Genomic DNA, 25,314 nt, shown 5'->3' on the forward strand with positions numbered 1-25,314 from the left:
TGTTCTCACTCATAGGTGGGAATTGAACAATCAGAACACTTGGACACAGGGTGGGGAACATCACACACCCGGGCCTGACGTGGGGTGGGAGGAGGGGGAGGGACAGCATTAGGAGATATACCTAAAGTAAATGACAAGTTAAAGTGTACAGCACACCAACATGACACATGTATACATATGTAACAAACCTGCACGTTGTGCACATGTACCCTAGAGCTTAAAGTATAATAACAATAAAAAATAAAATAAAATAAAAACCAAAAAGAAAACAAGATCAGAAATATTTTCATTACTACATGACTTACAGAAGGAAAAATTGTATGTCACTACAGAAATTCATATTTTTGCAATCAAACCTAGAAAAAAGCTTTCTAACCTATTTTGAAATCTTCCAAATGAAGAGTTTCAAGGCTTTTTTTAAACCACTGGTTAAAAATATATATATATAAAAATCAGCATATTCTGACTAATTAAAAATAAAACTACATACCTCCAAGAACATGAAAACTTATCAGCCAAATTCTGGTAAAAATATTACATGATTGAAGGATGACATTTGAAAATGAGTATTATAGCTTAGAAAACACAGTCCTAGATGCATGTCTTTCATTTGAATCTAGGCATCTTTGAAAGGTACCTCTTTCATCTATGAAACCCGTTATAACCAAGTATCAAAATAAACTGAACTGTGAGACAGACCTTCAAATAATGGCTTCGTAATATATTTAACCCATATTTTTTAAATAATAGAATGTGTCTGATCACACTACTGTTATCAAAATAGAATTAGTAATAACTATACAAATATTTTAGTAAGAGAAAAATAGTGTGTAGTGAATAAAATAGATTTTTAATATTTATAAAATATGACTTGTTCTTGAGAGCATCTTAAAAAGTTGAATTCCCATTCTTACATATATTTTACAATGTACAGAATGTTTGTATATATTTTAAAAATTAGATCAGATCTGCGGGTCATAGTGGCTCACACTTGTAATCCCGGCACTTTGGGAGGTCGAGGAAGGCGGATCATGAGGTCAGGAGATTGAGACCATCCTGGCTAACACGGTGAAACCCTGTCTCTACTAAAAGTACAAAAAATTAGCCAGGTGTGGCGGGCGCCTGTAGTCCCAGCTACTCAGGAGGCTGAGGCAGGAGAATGGCGTGAACCTGGGAGGCGGAGCTTGCAGTGAGTCGAGATCGCGCCACTGCACTCCAACCTGGGTGACAGAGCAAGACTCCGTCTCAAAATCAATCGATCAATCAATAAAAATAAAATTAGATCAGATCTATAATTTACAAATAAATAAGTGTTAGAGATGAGTTCACAAACGTGTACTAATGGGAGTTTCAGGTTAAAAAGAAACAGGGGGCAGGGTGCATAATACTGCTTCACACAATGTTTCTTAAAATGTGATCCATGAACTACCTGCTTCTGGGTCACTGAGAGTGCTTGTTAAAAAATGGAAATTCCTGAATTTTACCCCGAAACTACTAACTCAGAGTCTCTCGAGGTGCCGCTCAAGGTTTTGCATTTTTAATAAGCTCTCCTGGCGATTTTTTTTTTCTTTTTTTTTTGTAACGGAGTCTCCCTCTGTCGCCTAGGCTGGACCACGGTGGCACGATCTCAGCTCACTGCAAGCTATACCTCCCGGGTTCACGCCATTCTCCTGTCTCAGCCTCCCGAGTAGCTGGGACTATGGTCACACGCCACCAAGCCAGGCTAATTTTTTGTATTTTTAGTAGGGACGGGATTTCACCGTGTTAGCCAGGATGGTCTCGATCTCCTGACTTTGTGATCTGCCACCTAGGCCTCCCAAAATGCTGGCACTACAGGCGTGAGCCACCGCTCCGGGCCCTCTCCTGGTGATTCTTAAGCATGCTGCGGTTTGCAAACCAAGGCCTCTACTCAAGAAAATTATGCCAGAATCCAAGCCATGATACACTCCCTGCTCCCAGAGAATATATATTGAGTATAAAGGATCTATTCCCTGAGTTGACAATGATAAGCCTATTAACCCATTCTCAGACTTAATAAGCAGAATAATTATTGGGGAAACTGGCATCTTTGTGGCAAGGAAAAAGAGAACACATTATCTTTTACTGTTTGTTAGAGGAAAGAATTGAGTTTCTTAGGAATTTTTAACTTTTCTAGGACTTTTCATCCTTAAAGTTCATTGATGTATAGATATTAACTTCTTTTACTGCACAAATCCCTATGGCATGGTCAGGGGGCAAGATTACAAAATTCTGAACATAAAACTAAATAAAGAATAAAGCAGGAAAAAAAGGTCCATATTTATATAGGCATTTTAAAAATAAGTACTAGCCTATCTCCAAGTAAAATTACATGGGGGAAAAAAGTGTCTTTTCTATCAAAATTTCTGAGAACTTGCAAATACTTGTTTATGCCCGTTTTAATGATAAATAAGACTTTGCTTCAATAATATAAAGCCGAGCATAGCAGCTCCAGTGCTTCCTGAGTCCCTCCCTGGTCTTTTAACCACAAAGTCATATGCTCTTTGGATCTTACCTTATGACTTGAAGGACCATCTCAACTTTCCTCGTCAAGTAATGGCTTTCTGCATTTTCTTAGTCCTGTTCTCTGTCATCTGCCTGTCAAGAAAGCAGTTGCTTGTTTGATTGTTAATTGCCCTTGTTTTTTTATTATAGAATGCATTCAAATTTTGGTAAGCAACATGTTCTTCTTTGTAATTAGATATAGTGGTTAAAATATCTTCCAATTCACCATGCCATTTCCCTTTAATCAGCATACCAGCCAGGCTTTAGGATGATGTTGGAACCATATCTATACTGTTACCACAGCAGGACTGCTCAAAGAAAATTATGTTACAAATACACTTTGCAATTGAAATGAAATTCGGAGGTAAGAGTGCTTTTATTTTACAGGCCTGAAACGTGTAAATGAAATGAAAGTAAAATGTGGATATTTCAATCATTTATATCATCAAGATTCAAAGATTTTCTGTGGATCTTAAGGTATCTATGGTTACAGTTACCTAGCGACGTTGTTTGAAGTGCCTGTAAGAGGATGTATCAGTCAGAGTTCTCCAGAACTTTCTCTGTAAGGCAGACAGGCTGAAAACTCAGGCAGGACCTGATGCAATGGTCTGGAGGCAGAATTTCTTCTCCAGGAAGCCTCACTTTTTGTTCTTAGGCCTTGAACTGATGAGGCAAAGTCCACCACATTATCAAGTGTTATTGCCTTTACTTAAAGTCAACTGATTGTAGATGTTAACCACATCTAGAAAATACCTTTCCACTAATTCCAAGGTTAATGTTTGATTAAATTACAGGTATTGTAGCCTAGCCAAGTTGCCACCAAAATCTAAGCATCATGAAAGACAAGAATGTTTTAAACGTTTCCTCTTTAAATCCTCTTGGAGGGAAGTTGTATTAGCTCCATTTTATAGAAAAGGAAATTGAGGATTAAAAAGGTTAAATAATTTGTCCAGGATCAACCAAGAAATAAGGTCATGCAAGCCCCTCCAAATCCAAAGCACAAGCTGTTTCCTGGAGCATAGCACAACCTACGCAACCCTCCCTCCCCTCTACCGATTCGGAAGCTATGTAGAAACAGGGCTCCATCATCCTGCCGCCTGTGTTTATCTCCTGGCGAGTTTGCCCCATGTGACCCTCTTTACCTTCTCTTAGAATCAACGCATTTATGACTGATGGATCAACTCTAGACAAGCCAGAATATAAGGGATCATTCGGTACAGCCAGTGAATAAAAGAGGTCTGCAGCCAGACCCCAGAAGTTCAGAGCCAGGTTTTGCCATTTACTTTGTGTGTGTTCTTGGGCAAGTAACATAATCTTTCTAAAATTAAAAGAAAAAAAAAAAAGCATAATGTTAAGCACCTGGCTATTGGAGCACTGACTGCCTGGGTTGAATCCCAGCTCTGCCTCTTACCAGCTGGACAACTCTGGACAGCTCCTTATCTCTCTGTGCCTCATCTATATAATAAGTACAATAGCACCAACCATAGTAGGGAAGGAGTTCAATGAGACAATTCATGTAAGGCACTTACAGCCAAATTTTGCAAAAAATAAGTGCCCAATTATTATTATTTATGACTCTACCTTCACTTCCCATCTGTCAAATAAGGATAAAAACAGGATGTGAAGGCGTTACTGTGGAAACAACTTATGATAGTTAGTGCAGAGTGCTTTGCCTAGTGAGCGGTGCGCTGGTAGACATCCGGTACATGTTAGCTGTCAAAGGCAAGTTCATCCAAGTGGGACTTGTCACCCTTCCTCTTCATTTTATCTCAGCACCTAGAATGTGGTAGGCAATTTAAATACTGAGAAAAGCACTTCATATTATCTGGAACCAAAGCCATGCCTAGCAGAATGGCATGTCAGGACTGGCTCACTCACTGAAAAAGAAAGGACACTGGAACCTATTGCCATGGGCATATGCAGAGAGCTCCACATTTCCTAATTAAAACAAAAAAATGAAATTGAAGATTGACTACTACTTTACTTCATACATACACATTTTTGAATGTATACATTTCTCTATTTTGGTTAGCCTTGGGCAGCAGAAATAAATTCAGATCTAGCACTCAATGAGTGGTATCCAGGATGGGCTCTTTCAGAATATAGTCCATGGGCCAACCTGTTTGTGTATGGTCCATCCACTAAGAATGACCTTCAACAGATGAACATTTATAATTGATTTAATGATGTGGAATGCTGATACTGAACCCCAATTAAGTAAAACGTCTCTGTCCCCTACAAAGAAAATTCCACTCTTCTCATTGGTAGACCTGCATTACAAACACTGTACACAATGATGTACAAATTTTGTCAACAATTCTAATTATTTTGTCAATCATTTCTAATTTTGTCAATAAAATGTGGAAAATATTTTTCTCTTCTGTTATATGAGTGCCTACATAATATTCTCAGTGTTGCCCCTTGCCAACAAAACCTAAACTATATTTACTTTCGAGCCCTTTACAGAGTAAAAGTGTGCTGTTCCCTGTCTTGAGAGTATCTAGCTTGTGACTTTTCATTTCCAGCAGCTGAATACTATGAAGTAACTACTAGCCGTTCACTGCTAAACACATTTGCTTTGCAGAGGGAGAGTATATTGTATCTCAGAACACTTCCTAAACCACAAGAGAAAACACTGCTCTGTGTCTTGGCAGTTTTAAACTAAGAAAATTTTGTCCGTCCAGTTCCTGTCCCACACTTAGCCGTGAAATAGATTTATTAAACCATGTGATCAGAAACACTGCATAGTGTTTTATGGTCATGGAAAACAGGGTCATCTTGTTGCCTAAATGGACCCATTCTTTGGAAGGAAGTTACCTCATATCACATGATTAAAAGTTGACTTCTAGGAACCACTGCTAAGGCTCTGGAAGCTACGATCTAATTTATTTCACTTCTTCATTTTTTTTAAATGCCATCTTCCCCCTCAAGAGCTCTTAAAAGTATACACTACCTTAGTTTCATGTTGGGTTAGGACATTTTTGGCTCTTGACATCTCTTAAATAATGACATCTTACAATTTCAACTAGATTCAAATATTAAAAGTCTATTAAAGAAATTATGAGCTGATTTTCTATTAGGTAGGATAGTTCTTGCCCAACAGCAGGGAAGTCAAAACTCTGGATTTATGAAGCCTATAGGGAAAATAAATCACAGAAACAATGTCCTTTATCCAGATCTTTATGATTCAAACAAGGTTCTCTCTCAACATTCAAAAATTAGGATCTGGATCAAGAGAAAGCAAACCAAACCAAAAAAATAAAAAAGCACAACTAAAGTAAGATAGAAATTTTCAGCAATGTTCAGTGAAAAGGTATATAAGTACATATATACACACTTGTATATCTATGCTATATATGTGTATATATATGCTATATGTGTATATATATACACATATAGCATATATATAGCTATACATATACATATACATATACTTGTGTGTGTATATATATATATACTTGTATACCTTTTCACTAAAGATTGCTGAAAATTTCTATCTTATTTTAGTTGTGTTTTTTTTTTTTTTGGTTTGTTTTGTTTCCTTTAGATCCAGATCCTAAATTTTGAATGTTGAGAGACAACCTTGTTTGAGTCATAAAGATCTGGATAAAGGGCATTGTTTCCGTAATTTATTTTCCACATGTATATGTGTATATATATATATATATATATACACACACACACACACACACACACATGCACATACTTGTGTATATTTTTATATATATATGAGAAACAAGAATGCAGAAATGCAGAAAGAGAAAGACAGGACCATATAGGCTTTGCTTGTGTATTATCTCAAGAAACCCAGCAGGAAAATGGGGTCAGATGCCTACTGAGACACCCAGAGCTGTCAGATCCACAGATCATCAGAGAACATCACAAACACTGCCCTCCCAAAATAGAAGCTCTTCACTTATAGAAGTCATAGGTCGTGACCTCCTGGGCTTTGGCCTCCTTCTGTATCACCCATTTCTAAAATTACCCTCAGCCGTCTGCCTGCAGGCTCCATGCTGGGAAAGGACACAAAGGGGTTTTGACAATTCTTTAAAAGTAGAAAAACGAAAGAAGCAATGCCTTGGCCTGTTTCTTTTCTTTTCTTTCTTTCTTTTTTTTTTTTGCCCATTTGGATAGCGAACATCAGATTCCTTACATAGCAAGTCATAAATATGTTATTAATATATCTAAGTATTAAAATGGTTTTGGGGGCTGAGATTGTTTCAAGCATTCCATACAACATTTCTTTAAAAAGGCAAATACGTATCATTTCTCATCGCACTAGTTTAAAATACATGTTTGAACTGATATCAAAAGATGTTCAATAGTGCTTTTTTCTTCAGAAGTCATTAACCTGCAGTTCTGATAAAAGATCCATCCAGTTCCATCACTTCTATAACAGGTTTTAATAAAGAAGGAAAAAAAAAAAAAGAAAAGAAAAAAGAAACCACAGAACTAGAAATCTTAAAATGTGAAATCGGCTTTGGGAAACTAATTAGTTCATCACTCAGCTGCCCTGCTGCCTCCACACTTACCCCATTCCACAACCCAAAGAATATCTTTAATTTTAAGCTTCATCATATGAGACACCACAAATTTCCAAAACAAGCAATTGTCTTTAAGAAAGTTTGACTTTCAAATGACCTTCACATATAAATAGCCACTTCTTGCCCCTTTTAATTTTGCACCTATAGGTACCAGGGCTGGTCCTCCTATGCCTTCTTAAGGAAGCCCTCTGTTCCCCCTACTCCCCCACCTCCCACCTCCAGCCACAAATGTGCCAATTCTCATTTTTCTAGTAGGAGTCACTGGAATCCATAAATTCTATTCTTAGTGGTCAAACCTCTGTCCCACCCCTTCCCCAAACCTGTACCTAACTACTCATCCATCCCTCAATGTGTCTAAAAAGATCTTAAATGCAATGGGAAAAACACTGAAATTAAAAGTCAAGTATTTGTAAATAAACAAATTTGTAAATATGTAATATATACACATTGCAAATATACATGTACATATAGGTATACCTGCATGTCTGTGTGTGTATTACATGCACATGGACTGTATAGATATGTGTGAGTAGGGAAGGAAAATGACTGACACACAAAGCCAGATAGGGAGAGTGGCAAGTATGGCTGGTGGCTGTGTTAGTCCGTTCTCAAATTACTATAAAGAAATATCTGAGACTGGGTAATTTATAAAGAAAAGAGATTTAATTGGCTCATAGTTCCATAAGCTATATAGGAAGCATGATGCTGGCATCTGGAGAGGCCTCAGGAAACTTTCAGTCATGGCGGAAGGCAAAGGGGAAGCAGGCGCGTCTTCCATGGTGGGAACAGGAGGAGTAGGGTTGGGGGAAAGGTGCTGTACACTGTTAAACAACCAGATCTCACGAGAACTCACTATCACGAGAACAGTGCCAATGAGGATGGCGTTAAACCATTCATGAGAACTCCATCCCCATGATCCAATCACCTCCCACCAGGCCCCACCTCCAACATGGGATTACAAGTCTACATGAGATTTGGGTGGGGACACAGATCCAACTATAGCAGCGGCCCACCTAGGTTTCTGTCATTGAACTGGTGCTCCCATCCCCTAGTTTAAGTGGTTGCTAATAGCTGAAAGTTGTATCCTCCTAGTAATTACCCCTGGCCAGAGGAGATGCACTATACAAAATATGCCTGGTCATTAGCATCTTGAACAAAAGGCCTGCTCCTTTTCCTCAAGGTGGGACAACACTTGGTATTAGTCACACTCTGGAGTTTTGTGTTGGACCAGATGGAGCCTAAACATCAGTGAAAGCCACATTTTCCTGGCTTTTGTCTTACTCTGCTGTTCTCACTCCCTTGTAGTTTTCGTTTGAGAAAAGCATTGCCTCAAGAAATCACTTGCGCAAGAATTTCTGTGTCAGGCTTGGTGTATAAGGAACCCAGTCTAAGCCAGGCAGCAACAGAGGAAGTAATCAAATACAGAAGCAGAAGAAAGGATTTAAGAGCTCAAGTGTGCCAAGTCTTCTGTTTTGTTGAGCATTTGTTGAAAAACATTTCAACTTAGAGAATAATCACACAATGATATGTATTCCTAGTGTTGTTGCCAAGAGAGAATTGGACCTAGAGTAGAATTGTAGAGGAAATACTAGCAACAGATTGAGGGCAAGGCTGGTGTCATGGTATGCCTAGTTCTGAAAAACAGTAACCTACCCAGGTTGGCTCAAGTTCATGGACAGAGAGTAGGGGCAACGAAAATACAGATTTTATGGAATTCATGGAAAGACTGAGTAACGAGCCTTGAGAAGAATATAGAAGAGAAGAGCACCAGGACCTCAGCAGGACTTTCTGGCTCTGTCCTCTCATACACCACCAGATTCTTTTCTTTTCTCCTGAAATAATAACTGACTCACGTGTTTGAAGTCTCAAGTAAAATTTCTCAGACACAATACTGGAAAGATGGCCAGAGTGGTAGCAGCAGGTTTTGAGTCTTCCTGAGTCCCTACACAAAAACTAACACAGCAACAAGTGAACAAAACCAAAAGCCCATGGACAAATAAACAATAAAACTAAGTGACAAGAATGAATGGCTAAACAAATTGTGGTATATTCATAAAATGGAATATTACTCAGTGATAAGAAGAAATGATGTACAAACACATGCTACAAACTGGAGGAAAATTGAAAACACTATGTTAAGTGAAAGAAGTCAGACCTAAAATGTCATATAATTTATGATTCCTTGTATATGAATGTGCAAAATAAGTAAATCCATAGATGCAGAAGGCCAATTGGTGATTGCCAGAGGCTGGGGTCAAAGGAAAAAAGGGAAGAACTCTTTAATGAGCACAGGATTTTCTTTTGGAGTGATGAAATCTCTTAGAACCAGATAGAGGTGGTAGTTGTACAATACTGTGAGTGGCTAACTAACACTGAGTTGTGATTAATTTTATGTTATGTAAATTTCACCTCAACTAAAAGAAAAACTAAGTTCACAGGTAGTCCTATAAACTCCAAAATATAAGTAGAAATGGGCTAAATCACCAACAGCACCTAGACCTGTGTGTTATTGGCATTTGCAGGAATGAAAGCAAAATGCAGCAAGAGGACATGTAATGAAGTTAAGAGGAAAATCCCAGAAGAGTAGATAGATACTTCCTGGAAAGGACAGAGGGTTCATTTGAAATCAATAGCTGCACAGTCATGCTTCCTCCAGCAATCAGTACAGGCAAGGGGTTGCCCAAGAATTTCTGAGGAGCTAGCTGGGCAGTGTAGCCCCCTGTGAAATCTCAAATGATCTACCATGCTATCTTCAAAAACAGAGCCCCACATTGAAGAGAAACTGCTAAGACAATAACCATTATCAGACAGAACAGGGACAACGGAAATAAGGAAAAGAGACAGTACAGATAAAAGTGCAGGGTGGGCGCAGGCGGTGGGGACCGCCCAGCAATCTCAGAACGAGCTGCCATTTTATGTAACGTGAAAAAGTAAAGCAGAGGTAGTTTTGCGAAGCTGAAAGGTTCTCAGAACCCAGTTTTTCTCTAAAATGTCAGGAAAACTAAATTTACACAAAAATTGAGTAACTAAAAGCAGTAAGATCAAATCCCATTCAAAAGTGCAAAAAAGGAATGAAGCGTAATGACATTCAGTAGGATGGAAAGTCATGCCCAAAAATCAGATCAAAACAAAACAAGACAAGAAAGGCAGGCGTAAATCAGCATTAGGAAAACTCAAATCGTACGTGACGGAATTGAAGGAGTTAAAAATAAAGGAGAAAAATTGTTTGAGAAATGAAGACTGAATTAGACAAACACAAGAGTCAGTAAATACAACAAATAATGTTTTAAGAGAAATAGAAGGTTAACAAAAAAAGAATTTTTTAAAAATCAGATAAATGAAATAAGAGATAAAAATAGTTTGAGAGAATATGACAAATATTGAAGATAGACAAAGAAAATTCAACTGACAAATAAGGGAAGCCCGTGAAGAAGAAAAGCAAAATAAGAGAATAAAACAAATAAATATTTAAAACTATAATTCTAGAAAGCTGTACTGAAATTTAAAAAAAAATGTGTATAATTCTCAGCAGCATGAGAATATTGAACCAGAACAACCAACACCAAAATATAGTCTAGTAAAATTACTGGACTTTTAAGAGAAACAAGAAATTTGAGGGACATCTAGGCAAACAAATACATGACTTAGAAAGAAAATTAAATTGGTTTCAGAGTTTTTCACAGTGACATTTACGGAAGGAGAAAATTGACCCACATATTTAATGTTCCCAAGGAAAGAAAGTGTGAGCTAAGGATTTTACATCCTATAGAGCTTATGTCCCAAGAATAAAGGGCACAGAAAAGTCATTATCAACAACCTACAGAGCTTATTTTCCAAGAATAAAGGGTATAGAAAAGTCATTACCAACAGCTGAGGAAATATTGTTCCCATAAACCCTGCCCCCTCCACAAGGACTCTACTAAAATCAAGCTTGAGACAATGAAAATAACGAGAAAGACATCAACATAAGGACTGCTGGTGAGCACTAAACATATGATAACTCACAGCAGACATACTAAGTGAACATTAGAAAGGAGAAAATCTAATATGCAAATGGCTCTATGACCAATTACGATATAGTACAACCAGAAAAACGTGGGAGAGTGAGGACTGCATTTACTAAACAGTGATAACAATAAATAACAATAAACAATAAATAACAATAGCAGTAACTGTTTTCAGTAATCAAAAGTGGTGAAAGTATTATTAGTATTGTTATTCTGAGATCATGCATATGTAATGTGGAATAAAGTAAATGAGTGTTTATGGGTTTTAATTTTATCATTCTCTGTGGCCTCGAGAAATAGGATTCTTAGTGTGAAAGACAAGAAATAAAGATTTAATATAGGAGATGTTAAGCGAAAAGCAATTCCTAAATTTGAATTGGATATTTCTGTATGAATTCACAAGATTGTTGATATACATAATGTATGCATGTACAAGTAATTTAATATGTGTTGTATTTTTTAATACATATATATTTATTTTGTACATTTATTTACATGTATATTGTATATATGGATTATATATAGTGTTTTTAAATACATGCACATATATATTTATTTCAAATATTTATTTTATATATGTATGTGTATATGTGCAATTTGTGTATGTATGTTAAAAAAATAAACACACATATGTATTTAATTCACATACTTATTTCTCTTCACATTTTTTCTCTCCGTTGGCTCTCACCACTTAAAAGATCTAGAAACAATGACCCAACCCGAGATCAATGAGGATCCCTAAAACCCAGATTATGGTCTTGAAATACCATTTTACACTACAAGAAACCAGGGCTTCTTGGAGAAATGGCTTATTCCTGGCCCTAGGCAAGAATCATATAAAATAAACCAAGGACTTCTTGATGTACCAGAGAGTAGGGGAGCTATAAGAGACTGTTAGGGCCACAGCAAAATATAAAAAATAAAAAATCATGAGCCGATCCACAGAGTATCTCACTGGCAAAAACAGGCCAACTTGAACTCCAATAAAAATAAGAATTATAATAAATGAAAATCTATCAAATATGTCTAAATCACGAGATTATAATGTTTAAAAATCATACTAAAAACTGCTCATCTGAGGAAGACAGGAATCCAACTCATTGTCTCAAAAAACTGAGTAAATGAAAGGAAAGAATCATATATTTGTCTTGTGTTTTCTACACGAACTACACCACTGGGTAAATGAGGACAAGCATCTCTTTATAAAATTATCCCAGCTAATAAGAAAAAGCAAAATAATAAAATTAGAATAGCATCACTTTTTAACCCCCAATGAATTAATGCAACTAGGCAGTGAGTATCAACATCTCTGATCAATATCAAAAAAGTATCAACATCAAAATGCAAAATAAACATTACAGGCCATCTTATCCACAAAACACCACCACCTGTGGTCTTTCCAAGTGAATGAAACTGGAGTCTCATCCATTCCCTGTATCCAGCTGCTAATTTGCAGGAACGACAGAGGACAGAGAACCATGCTGACATGCACAAGGAGTTTGCAATCAGTAAAATCCAGATAGAGGGAAACTACAGGTCAAAGAGACTAGAATCTTCAAAAGATAAGTTGTAAGGAAAGGAAATGGTTGGAGGGGTTTCCTAAAAACAGATTCTGAGACAAAGATTTGTGTGCAGAAGATTTACTGGGGAAGGAAATATAGAACAACATTTGTAAGGAAATGAGGGAAGCAAGATTGGGCAGAGGGAGGGTGACCCTGCCATGTAGGTGTAACAAAGACGCAGCACTGGAGGAATGGCTCTTCAGTTATTCAAACTGATGGAAGAAAGACAAACCAAGTCAGGCTTTGCCTAGAGCAGTCAGCAGATGCAGTATCCCCAGGAAACTGACCTTGAGGCCCCTAGTTTTTTGCCATCATTCCGCAGCATGTACACTTACTTCATCAAACCAGCAAGGACAGTTTCTAGAGCAACTCTGCTGGCAAGGCAGGGTCTTATATAATGTAACGTAATCACAGATGACATTCCCCTGCCTTTGCCATATTCTATTAGTAAGAAGCAAGTCATAAGTCCTTCCCACACTCAAAAGAAGAGCATTATACGAAGGCATGAACACGAGGAGGCAGGGCTCACAGAGGACAACCTGAGAGCGTCCCCACGGTCCCCCTGACAGATGGTGATGAGCACCTCAGTCCTGAGTGGGGAACTGGAGGGTGCACCACAATATCAACTATAAAGAGCCAATGTAGATTACAAGAGACTCCTAGGTCTAAGAGACTTCTGTGATTTTTTTAAGTGGGCACGACTAAACCGTAGTGCCTAGGGGTGCACAGTTTAATGATAAGAAAGAAGCTTGAGGAAGTGATCAATATAAAAGTCAGGATAGTTGTTGGGATGGGGTGCCTGAAGGGCTTCAGAGATGGTGGGAAAAGTTCTACTTCTTGATCCAAGGGAATGGTGATAAAGGTGTTTGCCTTATAATGCAAAGCCTTTGTTTTGTGTTCCTTTTGATATCTGTATTTTATTTTAAAGCAAAACAAATTCCAGGATAGGAATACAATTGGTTCAGTTGAGACAATTGTCCAGACTCTTTTTTTAAATTTTTGTGGGTATATAGTAGGTGAACACATTTATGGGATACATGAGGTACTTTGGTACAAGCATGAAATACACAATAATCACATCCTGGTAAATGGGGTGTCCATCATCTCAAGCATTTACTTTGTGTTGAAAACAATCGTATCATACTCTTAGTTAATTGTAAATGTACGATTAGATTGTTATGGATGATACCCTGTTGTCCTATCAAATACTAGGTCCTATTCATTCTAACTACTTTTTGCACCCATTTATCATCCCCACTTTCCCTCCACCTCTCTCACTACCCTTCCCAGACTCTGGTAACCATCCTTCTACTCTCTGTCTCCACAAGTTGAATTGTTTTAATTTTTAACTCCCACAAATAAGTGGGAACATGCAACATTTATCTTTCTGTGCCTGGCTTATTTCAGTTAACGTAATGACCTCCAGTGCTATCCATGTTGTTGCAAATGACAGAATCGAATTCTCTTTATGGCTGAATAGTATTCCATTGTGTATATACACCACACTTGCTTTGTTCATTCATCTATTGATAGACACTTAGGTTGCTTCTAAATCTTGACTATTGTGAACAGTGCTACAACAGATGGAGGAGTGCAGATATCCTGTCCAGACTCTTAAATCAGCTGGTTGCTAGAGACTGTAACAACATCCTTTGTTAAAAACATGGCCTCTCTTTTTAGCAGGGCTACACCAGGCAAGCAGTTTCAATAAAGGATGAGGAAGCAGGATAGAATGAGAGCTGAAAACAGTACTGGCTAATGCTAGGACTTCCAATTTAGAAACTTTGTTCATTTATGGTAATCTAGGTAAAAAAGCATGAATTTCTGGGGCTGGGGCCAAGTTGGGGGCCCAGGTGCTGGTGAGTGACAGGGGCAGAAAAGTGCAGTCACCTCATGTCGGTGCCCACTGGGGAGGGGTCTGGGAAGAAGGAGGATGGGTGCCCAGTGGGTACTTTTCTATCTTTTATTTCCAGATTTCTTTTTAATCTAAATTTGCAGATTTGTATTATACAAGGACAGCCAATAAAGGAAGAATATAATGGTGGAAAAAAAAAAAAAAAAGAAGCATGCATTTCCTCTTACCCAAGCAGCCATGTGGGTACGGAATAAAGCTGTGTCCAAACTTTTTGGCACCATGGAAATAATAGCAGATAACATCAGTGAGAATGTTTTTTGGCAACAAAACCAAATTCAAACTGGCTTAAGCAAGAAGGAATTTTAATCTCTTACATAGCAGAAAGTCCAATGCTGAATCAAGCTTCAGGGTTGGTTAATTCCGCAGACCAACAGGGTCAAAAGGAACCAAGTTCTCTCTTTTCTCTTCTGCCCACATCAGATGCCTGATAAAGTTGGGTGGAAATGGCTGAATTAGCACCAAACACCGTATCAGGAGACAAGGACAGGAGGAAGATGATAAAGACTCTGTCTCTTCTTTTGCCTTTTTTCTGAGGGGAAAGGCAAAACTTTTCCCAGAAACAATTCGCGGATTCCTCCTCAAGTCACATGCTTATTTTTAAACAAATCGCCATTTAGGGAAATGTGATTCCTCTTAGTGAATTACAACCACCCCTAGAGCAGGAGGGAGGGGGATTCAACCTCTATTAAGTCACACAGCTGCACAGGGTTGACTGAATAGCTGAGTAACATCAAAGTTCTATTAGAATGGAAAAAGAAGGGAATGGACACTGAGGAGGCCATCCAGGATTTTTTTTTTTTTTTTTTTTTGAGCAGCAGCAAGATTTAGTGTGAAGAGCAAAAGAAGAAAGCTTCCACAGCATGGAAAGGAACCTAAGTGGGTTGCCAGAGGCCATCGAGGATTTAACTAACAATGCAGCCAGCACCATACACCACATAGATTATAGTCCATTGGGGGAATTTGATCCTCAAAATTTCAATTATTAAATATAGAATTTTGTGGTTTTCTTACATACAGAAACTAGAAGTCTAAAAGGAAAAAGAAGATAGGAAAGTGTGTTAGTCCATTTTTCATGCTGCTGATAAAGACATACCCAAGACTGGGCAATTTACAAAAGAAAGAGGTTTAATTGGACTTACAATTCCACAAGGTGGGGAAGCCTCCCTCACAATCATGGCAGAAGGCAAGGAGGAGCAAGTCACCTCTTACACAGATGGCAGCAAGCAAAGAGAGAGTTTGTGCAAAAAAAACCCTAGTTTTTAAAACCATCAGATCTCATGAGACTCATTCACTATCACGAAAACAGTGCAGGAAAGACCCGCTCCCATCAGTCAATCACCTCCCACTGGGCTCCTTCCATAACACATGGGATTTGTGGTAGTTACAATTCAAAATGAGATGTGGGTGAGGACACAGCCTAACCATATCAGAAAGTATAGTGCAGCAAACATGCTGATATTCTCCTTGTTTGTTTATTCCCAACAGACTCCTAACATGGTTAAATGTCAAGCATAACAGACATTTAAAAAATTAAAGTTTGCTAGTTCCCTATAAGGTCCCTGCTCACAAAGACTTCCTTCATGCACAGTTGGGTCAGTTGATCCCTAACCCCTCTCACTCCCATCTTCTTCCATAAGTGCATTCCTATCTCAGCCCCTGGGAGGTATCAGCCCCAGGAAGTCAGAGAGAATTTAAAAATCATAATACAAAAGCCCAAGTTACATTAAAATTAAACAAAACCGAATCTTTAATTGTGGACAGAATTGATCCACAGATGAATGACTGAGCAGAAGAACTACACTTGATTGTTCTCAGGCTGCACACAATCTGCAGCCCTAGGTCTAAAATGCTATCATTTCTCCTCTGGACCATTTCAGTGGCTTCCCAAGTGACCTCCCTGACTTCACTCTTGCTTCCCTAAGTGATATGGCTTGTCTGTGTCCCCACCCAAATCTTATCTTGAATTGTAGTTCCCATAATCCCGATGTGTCATGGGAGGGACCTGGTTGGAGGTAACTGAATCATGGGGGCAGTTACCCTCATATTGTTCTCATGATAGTGAGTGAGCTCTCAAGACATCTGATGCTTTTTTATGAGAGGCTTTTCCCCTTTTTGCTCATTCTTCTCCTTCCTGCCATCATGTGAAGAAGGATGTATTTGCTTCCCCTTCTGCCATGATTGTAAGTTTCCTGAAGTCTCCCAAGCCATGCTGAACTGAGTCCATTGAACCTCTTTTCTTGATAAGTTACCCAGTATGTCTTTATTAGCAGCGTGAGAATGGACTAATACACTAAGTGTTTATTGTTCACACAACAGCCAGAGTAATTTTTAAAAAAATAAAAATAAAAATATTCTAGTTCCTTCTCTTCATCCTTAGAATAAAAGCCAATATTTGGACTGGCCAAGAAAGCTTTGCATCATCTGGACCTGTCCAGTTCTCCCAGATGCAGGTCCTATGGTTTACTCCTCCTTCTCTCCTCCTCAGCTTCTCTTATTCTTCAATATGCCAAACTCTTCCCCTTTGCATTCATTGCCTTCATGCTGTCTGGTCCCTTTGCCTAGAATCTTCTCTTCCAAGATCATTGCCTAGCTAACTTTTAGTCATTTGGGTCTACTCAAATATCACCCAGACTCATAGAATCTAACCACCTTACCTAAAACAGCACTTCCAACCCTAACCTCTTGTCCTGCTTTACTCTTCTTATCGTGACAACTGGACCTGGCCTTTATTTCTTGTCTGTCTCCTTCACTAGAATTTAAGCTCCATGAGGGTAAGTGTGGTGTATTTTTAGCACATATCTAGATCTCCAGCTCCTAGAAGACTGTCTGCCACATAGTAATTAATGAATGCATAGGACAGTAGTGGAAGTTGACCATAAAATAATAACTTATTTATTATTTATGAAGAATGTTTGTAGTACAATGTTCATAAATATTGATAGTGCTGTTATCATCTTATTTCTCTCAGGAGTGCCACTAAAATATTTGATATTCAAAACAAGCACAAAGGGTCTCTAAATTGGTCTATGATCTCAAAAATATTGAGATTAGTCTGCTCTGGCTGTTATAACAAAACCATAGTTGTGGCTTTCATAACAAAATACCGTGGGTGATTTACAAACAACAAACATTTATTTCTCAAAGTTCAGGAGTCTGGGAAGTCCGAGATCAAGGCACTGGTAGATTCTGTGTCTGGCGAGGGCTCACTTCCTGGATCTTAGACAGCCGTCTTCTTGTGTCATTGAGAGGGATCTCTCTGAGGTATCTTTTCCCATTCATGAGAGCTCTGTCCTTATGACCTAAACACCTCCCAAAGGCCCCACCTACTAATACCATCACTTTAGGGATTTAGATTTCAATGTATTAATTTAGAGGGGACATAAACAGTCAGTCCATTGCAATCATTGACCCAAAATGTTAGATAATCCGATGTATTGTAAATAAATTCACATTAAATATACTATGCATTTGCATTAGCTTAATAGGCATTTAAAATATACTATTTTTACATTCATGAAAATCACCAGTGGAATTACATGACCATTAATAACCACTAATGAAAATCAGAGAAACACTTGTGTCGTAAGATTTACAAATGTTCCCAAATCATAGAAAGAAAAAAATGTTAGCCTTCAACTCATAGCTTTCTTGTCAAAGGATATAAAACAGCACTGTAATTACGTTCTGCAGATGTTGTGCTAATAATTTTCCCATTGCATATAAATTCAATCTGGGGGAGAGAGGGAAAGTAAGGGAATTGATATATTTTTCCATATTCAGTGGGATTAATATACAAGGAAGTTTAAAATATGTTCTGCCATACTGCAGATACTCTGAGTTAATTCCCAAAGAAAGTAAAAACTGATGGCCTTTGTAGCCTGATAATATCATAAGTGACAAATTCCTGTGAACTACTTACATTCTTGATTTAAACTGTTTTTCTTCTTTTCCTGCCTATAACTTAAAAGAACACAATCTGAAAAAAAATCCATTACTGATGCTGCAGGATAAGTTAGTGGCACATTAATACTAACTCAGTCTTCCCCAACTTATAAAATAAAGGAGGAGAAGTTATTATAAGTCATGCTGGTCCTTGAGAGGTCTCTTGCAAATAAATCAGTTTTCTAGAAAGTTCATCTTTTTTCTTTTGCTTCAGACATCACCTACATTTAGGCAATAATTTTGCCTATTCAAGCTGTACAAAGCTGAATAAGATGTCCTCATATCCCTGAGATAAGTGCTTTCTGTAAGTGGTTAGCACAGTATCCTCGTTTAAGTGTTCAAAGAATATTTTTGTCTCCAAAGTAATACTTCTCCACCATGGACAGGTCACATTTTTGTTTCAGTACTTACTCTCATTTAATTCTTGCTAAAGATCTTTCTTTGAAATGGCTTTCTTGGAGCAAAAATAATCCAAAAGACAGTTAATGCCAGGAAAGGGTAAAACAACATGACAAAGAAAAGGAAGAAATAGACATTGTCATATGGTTTGCATTTTGGATTTTTTCTCTTCTGTAGCACTTTTTACTTCTCTTTCCAGTTTTCTTTCCAGTAGTTTTCCAACACTCAGAGATGAATCCAGTTTTCTTGATTTATGCTGCAGCTTTTCTCAAGAATAAAAAAGGGTGATTTTATCTTGAGACCCTTCTTTGTAAGCCAGAGTCTTTCCTACTTACGGAATTCTAACTACTTGATAATGAACAAGGGTTGGTCCTAAAACCCTAAGTACCCCAAGAAGAAAATTCATTTCTAAAACTGAAACTAACATACAACTGAAGACTGAATACACTTTTAAACGTTCATTGCAACTTTAAGTAAATCAAGTGCTAATACTGGGAAGACATGCAGGCTTGACTCTTCACATGTTTTTCCAGGAAAAATGAAGAAGTTTAAAAAGACGGATTGGTATATAATATTTTCACACAAATCTAACTCATAAGTCTCATTTCATATATTTGCTGTTGGAAAAAATAAGAGATAGAAAAAGTATATTTTAGAATCTTCAGGAGAGACTTAAAATTTAACATTTTCTTATTAATTCTCAAACAAGACCATGTTCTACCTTTACCCCCAAGAAAAGAAAACCCTTTCATAAATTTCTCAGAAAATAAAATCCTTAACTCTCCCAGGCAAGTGGACAGCATGAATTTTTGTTGTTGTTGTTCTTTTTTGTTTTTTTTTTAGTTTGTTCTAAACCAGGTTCCCTTGTTTGATATCAGGCACCTGGGCTCCTGTGCCTTCTAACTTCCTATTGGGTTTTACCAGTAAAGTCATTCTAAAGTAAACTGTTGTTTTACAAAGTAGTGAAACCCTATCTCAGCTACAAACATGCTCAAACACACACAAGCTCTCCACCTCTGAGCAAACGACAATCCCAGCTGTTTCTGCCTGTGATCCCAATCCTAGTGGCCAAGCACTCCTCCTTTGAAGTGGAGAGCACCTCTGCCGACCTGCATTTTGCTAACTTTGCACTGTTTCTCTAAGCCTGACCCCTGAACTGATTGTCTGATGACTAATTCACATGCTAAGAGCAAGGTATATCAGTATCACTGACCTGCCTGCATTTGTCATTAAGGGTTTGTAGTAAAAAGAAAGATGAAAGAGAAAGGTGTAATATTAGACCATCAGCCAAACATATTATGAGTGTGTTTTGAAAATGTGACTTATAAGAGAAATGGGCAACTCATTTTAAATAAGTCTTTCAAGTAGTTATGTAGAAGGCATATATATAGCACTATATCAAAGAAGTATTTATATTTTTATTTATAACTTCCTTAAGTTTTATTTATTTCTTTTTCAAACTAGTAGCTAAGTTAGAAGTCTACTTTATACATGAACAACATGACTGCTATATGAGTTTCAAAATCATACAAAAATAATATAAAGATTAAGTCTTAAACAGTGCTTGCATCTGAAACTAACCTGTCCTTCCACCACTATGACCATCACCAAAGTTGCCTAACAGAAATTGTAAAAAAGCTTATATATAGATGCTTCTGATTGAAAAGGCCAAGTAGCTTGTTAACTCAATTGCCACATTTTGTGAGTTGCTAAGATAACATTTTATCTTAAATGTGTATGATATGCAGAAGACAAAAAAGTCTTGTTTTACTTCTCATTATAAGAAATCATTTCATTGTGTCATTTTGTCCACAAAATTTGTGTTCTATTAATGCTGTGAAAGATAGTCTGTTGGAACATCTTGGCAAATGCTGCAGTGAAATTCTTTAAAGAAATTGTGAGGCCTCTAAATGTGGATAATGGGTCTTTGAACAGGCTCTAAAGACCCATTTCCATAGACTGAACCAATTCTTTTAGAGTGATACATAATAAGAAGTCAAATAAAAGGGGTGGGGCAAAATGAGAAGATTAAAAAGAGTAAAAGATTAAAAGAGAGAAAGAATACAAGGAAAATTCAAAAGGGGAAAAGATCAAAAAGGGGATTAACCATGTTACTTGTTGTTTTTCAGAAATTAAAAAAGTATGGTGGATAAGGAATTTGTTTCCTTTCGGCCCAAGAAAAATGCCAATTATGGTAGCTAAACTGCCCGGATCACATATCAGCATGCTTTGGAAATGTGAGAAATGGATGGGAAATATAAACACAAAGCAATAGCGTACAGTTATGTTATGAATTAAGCCAGAAAAATATCAAGATTTAGTCACTGAATAAGCTGCCAAGGTTAATTTTCCCTGATAAACTTGAGCAAGATCAGAAAAGAAGCGATAGCACTATAGTCTCATGTTTTGTATAACACCCCCACTGCTTTCTAGAATCATTTTCTCAGGGGGAAAAAAAAAAAAAATCTTAGAGAACATAGTCAACAATAATAAATTTGTGACGTTCCCTTTCATTTCTTGATTTTTATTTGATCAGTGCCCTGGGTTCTGAGTTTAGATCTCTGGTATAGTAAAATCAGAGCCAACCCTGACATGTAGAGTCATTTAATGTCGTTCTTTCTTTTTTAATTATACCTTTTGGATACCAGAAGTAATCACTTAAATTCACTTTGGGTTATAGAAAGTGTTTTGGGTTGCGTATATTACATTACTCAACTTGATAAAATTAATTTTGTATGTCTTAAGGTAGAATATATACTTTACCATTAAATATGTGTGTTTGTTGATCTATTTTGTCTATTTTATCCTTGGTTGATTTATAGCAATTTTGTCTTCATATTTTTTTCTGCTCCACATATTTTCTTCTGGGTTTGGCTTTTTGTTGTCACCGTTATTGCCTTCACTCCAGTTAATCTAAAACTAAACTCTTTTTTAATCACAGATTTCTTTCAATTCTCAAATATTTATGGCTTGAAAAATAATAAAATCAATGAACTTGGAAACTCTAAAAGATAAGGCAGAGAAGCAGTCAATCATGAAAGAGGAGATAGAAAAATTGAAAGTTGTTAATTACATTAATGTCAAATGAATTCTAGTAGAAATTAGATTCAAATTCTAAATTATCTGGTGGAATTATATTTTAAAATTATCTACACCATTTAGGTACTCTAGTAATATATTTAATATACTCTTTGTCAAACATCCAGGCATATGTAGACCACCAATGCCATTTCATGGAACTTTGAATAGCATTTAACAGCACCTCTTTCTGCCACTTCTTTTATGAACTATGTAACATTTTTTCTAAATCCAGGTGCTTTTAGTTTCTTTCAGATTTCTCTTAAAGGAACATAGTACAGAACAGAATCCAGGAAAGCACATGAATTTTATATTAATTGCCTCCTTTGTCAGCAGTCAAAAAGAGCAGGCTGTCAGCTTCTGAGGTTGAGTCGCTATAAACAAACAACTTAGGTCAGGAGCCACAATAGCTACTTCCCCTCCTGCTGTCTCCATCCTGTGTGCACTTTGGTGGAATGGGTAGGGGTGGGAGCCAACATGGCCCAATGCTAAGGGGAAAAGGATGGTAAGCTACTGAAGAGGGTGGGGAGTCAACTGAAAATAGAGTTACTTGCCCCAGCGACCCCACTTCTGGGAATCTAACCTATGGAACTAAAAGCACCAAGATGCAATCGTTTATTACAGTATATTTACATTCACTCACTAGGAAATGGTGTGATGAATTATGACAGACCCACCCTCGGCAATATTGTTTAGCAGGCTATTTATGATCTACTGTTAAGCAAAAAAATAAAGTTTGTATGAGCATAAGGACTAAACGGAAGGGTACAATTAATGTTGGGAGATTAGAGAGAGATAGGCAAACTCTTAACTTTCTTTACATGCTTCTTTTGGGTTTAGTCACAAGTAGTATAGAATCAATTTATACACATGCACACATATATGTGTGTATGTGTATATATATATAACATGTAAACTATATTATATATGTAAAATAAAGGACTGTAAGGAGATAATACATAAGTTTTGCCCCTTAGCCATTTTTTCTTTTTTGGAATCCTTTGATCCAGAATATAATATTTTGAACCAACCCTTAGGGCCTCTGAAAATGATGAAGAGGAATAGGGAGAGGGTTTCCAAGTTGGCAAAGGAAACTAAAGTTGCAGAATATCTACAGAATTAATGTTTTGGGAAAAAAAACCTCAGAATGCGAAAACGCTGAGGTAGAGGGTGCCTGTAGTGTTCAGAAATAGCAAGGAAGTCAGTGAGGTTAGAGCTGGGTGAAAGAAATGATTAGAACAAAACAGGTTACAAAAGGACCCAGGGACCAAATCATCCAAGGTATTTTCAATTTTTTTTAAACTGCAATTCAAAGTAAGAAAAATACTTTAACATCATAAACAAATCACCCCTACATACACATGTATACACACATACACACACACACACACAGATCATAAAGCACAGTTTGAGAAACAATAAATTTTATTCTAAGTTATTTTTTGAGAAAAAATCACCAGAAGCAGAAGAGTTATAAGATTTGACAGGCATTTAAAAGAATCACTCTGGCTGCTGTGTAGAAATAGACTAAAAGTGAGGTGGCAAGAGAGAAAACAAATATTCCCTTTGGGGGATACTGAGGCAGTGGGCTAGCTAAGAGAGTGGTAGCTACACTAGAATGCCAGCAGTGTAAACAATTCAAGGTGATTGGGTTTAGCATATATTTTTAATACAAAGCCACCAGAACATACTGATAATTTAGAAGTGTCATGTGAGAGAAGAAGCATCAGTAATGTCTCCTACACGGGGATGATCAACTGGGCGAATGGTGATGCCATTTACTTAGAAAAGCAGCAATATAGTAGCAGCAAATTATAGCAAAGAGGGAATAAAGAGGTCTACTTGCCTTTCAGACACCCACTTGGAGGAGTTAAGTGGCTCAGTTTGAAGTTAGAACAGCCATGTGGCTTGCTTTGGTCAATGAAGTATGAGCAAAAGTAAAGTGTGTCACTCTGGTGGAGATATAAATTTGGATGATGTCACGATCTATGGGGCCAGCAAGTAAAGTCACAGAACAAAAGGAAAGCTTTTAGGTCAGGATTTTTAAACTGCGAATCTTGGCCCATTTAATCAGTCATGAAATGCATGTATGGGTCATGGCCAGCATTCTTTGGATAAAATGAAATGAAATTGATAGGATAGGATAGGATGGAATAGAATAGAATAGAACAGAATAGAAAAGAACAGAACAGAAAGGAATAGAATAGAATAGAATAGAATAGAATAGAATAGAATAGAACAGAACAAGAATAGATCAAAGGACACCACATGTACACTTAGCAAGAACTACACACTTGTCCAAAAAAACATACAACCAATTATTTGTTCTTTTATTCACCTGCATCTCATTTGACTTTCCAGTAGGTGATGGTTTACCCTAACAGGTATCATGTTGTATACATTTTCAGTTAAGACATAGGAATTGAACATAAATAGTTAGAGAAAAATTCCTGGGTCACAACCTAAAGCTAGCCCTCCCTCCACTGGCCCTTTTCTACCTTGTTCTCTTTATTTAGATGAGTTTATAAGCCATCTGGGATACATAATACTACAAGGACCAAAAGGCCCATCCATGACCATTTACCCCATGGTTATTTTTGTATGTACTCAAGAATCTTGATGACGGTGTCATTTTTCTGTGTTTACATCCATGCCTCCAGTCATATTTGTGTGCCTCCATTATTTGAAATCATAAAATTAATAAACCCAAATTTTCTTTCTCTTCTTTAAAACTCAGGTTTTATATATGAGATAGGAAAAAGAATGAAAGAATCTCCATGACTTCCATATATTTGAGCGGTTGCTAACTGTTATTTCCTATTATAATAAGATTCATATGAAAAAGCACTTACATTCAAGTTAAATGACTTGAAATACTCAATCGACAACAAATATTTATGGAACAACAATTAGGTTGCAAGAAAATTATCTCAGTTGTTTCTCATGACAACTTTTGGCAGGATAAATTAATGTCTCTATTTTATTTTATTTTATTATTTATTTATTTATTTATTTTTTATTATACTTTAAGTTCTAGGGTACATGTGCACAACGTGCAGGTTTGTTACATATGTATACATGTGCCACGTTGGTGTGCTGCACCCATTAACTCATTATTTACATTAGGTGTATCTCCTAATGTTATCCCTCCCCCATCTCCCCTCCCCACAATAGGACCCAGTGTGTGATGTTCCCCTTCCTGTGTCCAAGTGATCTCATTGTTCAATTCCCACCTATGAGTGAGAACATGTGGTATTTGGTTTTCTGTTCTTGCAATAGTTTGCTGAGAATGATGGTTTCCAGCTGCATCCATGTCCCTACAAAGGACACGAACTCATCCTTTC

Source organism: Colobus angolensis, unplaced genomic scaffold, assembly GCF_000951035.1.
Source record: "Colobus angolensis palliatus isolate OR3802 unplaced genomic scaffold, Cang.pa_1.0 Scaffold33, whole genome shotgun sequence".
Lineage (NCBI taxonomy): Eukaryota > Metazoa > Chordata > Mammalia > Primates > Cercopithecidae > Colobus > Colobus angolensis.